This window comes from Labrus mixtus, chromosome 23 (genome assembly GCF_963584025.1).
Source record: "Labrus mixtus chromosome 23, fLabMix1.1, whole genome shotgun sequence".
Classification (NCBI taxonomy): Eukaryota; Metazoa; Chordata; class Actinopteri; order Labriformes; family Labridae; genus Labrus; species Labrus mixtus.
In genome coordinates this window covers 15,413,057-15,415,639 of record NC_083634.1, presented here as the reverse complement: position 1 = coordinate 15,415,639, position 2,583 = coordinate 15,413,057, and the positions used below count along the sequence as shown (strand labels likewise).

General features: G+C 36.2%; 1 non-coding gene across 1 annotated transcript; it reads left to right on the top strand.

The window, feature by feature from the left end:
• The first annotated feature begins 2,045 nt into the window (after positions 1–2,045).
• trnal-aag (transfer RNA leucine (anticodon AAG)) lies at positions 2,046–2,127 on the top strand. Its single transcript has one exon. It is a non-coding gene; the product is annotated as a tRNA-Leu (tRNA).
• Positions 2,128–2,583: the final 456 nt, after the last annotated feature.

Sequence of the window (2,583 nt, the reverse complement as noted above, 5' to 3'; positions counted from 1 at the left end):
AGATGCCTAAAGGGATGACAAAATTAATCTGAGGAGGTCACAAGCTGATTAAAAGCCCATTAAAAGGGGCAAAAGACACTTCTTTTAGATTAAATTCTGTTTACTTTTTTCTTAAATATTGAAAGGTTTGACCTCTTAGGACTATTTAAATGAACGAATGACTGTCATCTGCGTATATAGACAACTGACCTGACTGCAAAAGGGAAAAGGGTGGAAACTCGTGAACTATATTACATCTTTCTTATTAACGATTGTCAGGCAAAACTAATATTTATACAATTAATTTGATAACTAAAAACAAAAACATGATTCAAGGCCACATACTGCCCTCCTGAATGTCTTTAAACCTGCTGAACGGACACTTTTCTGGTTAAAAATTAGATGCGAATGAACGAAAGACTGTCATCTGCGTATATAGACAACTGGCCTGACTGCAACGGGGAAATGGGTGGAAACTGGTGAACTATATGCAACTTTCTTGTAAAAATTTGGAGGCAAAACTATATCTATTAAATTAATGTGATGACTGAAAACAAAAACATAATCAAAGGCCACATGCTGCCCACCTGAATGTCTTTAAACCTGCTGAACGGACACTTTCTGGTCAAAATACTGCAAATTAGATGGGAAGCATTTCAGAAGCCATTAAATAACAAGTGTCGTGGGATGTGTTGGCTGGATTAAGTCCAAGTTATGCTGAGAAAACAAAGGAATTATTGAGAATGTGCTTCTTCCTCTCATATAGGGACACCTCCTGGACTTTAAAGTACTTTTAAAGGCTTTAATTTGACATGGGTATAATTAAACATGTGATGTTTTCTGATAAATTGTCCAACAAAAAGACTCTAATTAGAAAATGTTATCAAATGAAGGATATTTAGTCACAAGATGCAGAATAAATAGGTTTATTAAATAGGTCACAGCAGCTCCTATAGGTGATAATTCAAGATAAAAGTATGTTGTGTTTTGACAGAGAGATTTAAAAGCTGACTCTGGCTCATTGACATGGATATTTCACCCCTGATTGTGAACATTGTGCGTGGGACACCCAGAGCTGCTGGATGCAATAAAAAAAAGTGTGTCACAGCAATCTGAAACCTCGCAGCTGCATACTGACACACCGTTAACACATTCTGACATAGGTGTGTGATTCTCTGTGAGCTGGTTTATTTTGTCAGAACAGATCTGCAGACGCTCGCTGAATTATTTATCACCGTCGCTTTATTATTTCTGTGCTGGAAAGAAAAAAGTAACACCATTGTTGCCGATAATAATATATACTATTTATTATTTAGTGCATCTGATCACTTATTTATCACACTGATTGTTATATTTGTCCAAGTTAGGCTTCAGTGAGCATGTGTGTGAGGATTATTTGTGAGCATTCATGCTTGTGTGTGTGTGTGTGTGTGTGTGTGTGTGTGTGTTTGAGTGTGTGACAGCGGATTATGTAGACCCCGCTGACCTTTCTGATCTCAGGGTTAGTGTTGGGGCAAGATTTTTCCGATGATGACTTTCTGTTGTCTTTATCGACCGATCACTCAAATGACTAAGCTATCTGTGTGTACAATGAGCCGTCAGATAAACTCAATCCTCTTAACTTTGAGGCAGAAACAATGGCTGAAGATAGCGTCCCCTGATGGAATGTGTATTTGTTTATTTGTGGTTGGCACCTTTCATTTCTGCCTCACAAATAATGAGACCATGGTGTGATGTGAGGGATGAGTTGGGGTAAGAATTTTGAGGGATGTTTTTGTTATACTTTAAATATGTTTTGGAATAAAAGTTGAATTATCTGAGTTATCTAGTTTTTAACAATGCATTCAACTAGCATGTTAGCCTGTAACACATTTTATGACATTTCTTAGATTTCTCTAATCTTCTTAATTGTAAGTTTTCTGTTTTTCTGTTAAAGAAACTTTTTTTAAAGTATTTATTTTTTGTAGTTTTTTTGTTCCTACTTTTTTTAAAATTCCATTCAGAGTTAGATATGGTGTCTTGAATGTGATATTTTAATTTCCTGTAAAGGATTAAGTAAGTGTATGGGTAGCGTGGCCGAGTGGTCTAAGGCGCTGGATTAAGGCTCCAGTCTCTTTGGGGGCGTGGGTTCAAATCCCACCGCTGCCAAGGTGTTCACCTCATTTCATTATTCTATATGTGTAATGACAATAAAGTTGAATCTCATGTTAAGTATCAATTTATCTATCTGGTTCCACCTATGAAATCTGTAAATCAAACTGGAGGATTTTCATGAATTTAAATTCATAGTGCTCAGAGGATGAATCCTTATTCTGACTTTTACGTTTGCACAACTTTTTTTGGATTACATGATTTTTTTCAACAGTTGGGTAGATACCTACAACTCTTGAACAGTTGTTTGTGTTCCCCTCTGGGTGAACTGCAACGGATTTGGGGATCCCCTTAACTTTCTCACAGCACCATCAACAATTCAAGATTTCACTTTTTCATATACTTTGGGTTTTGGCAAAAGAAAAGTTTTTTTTTTAAAGAAAAATAGTGGTTGCCTTAACAACAAAACCCTCAGTCACTTATTTTTTCTGTCCATTATGGTCAGAATTCAAA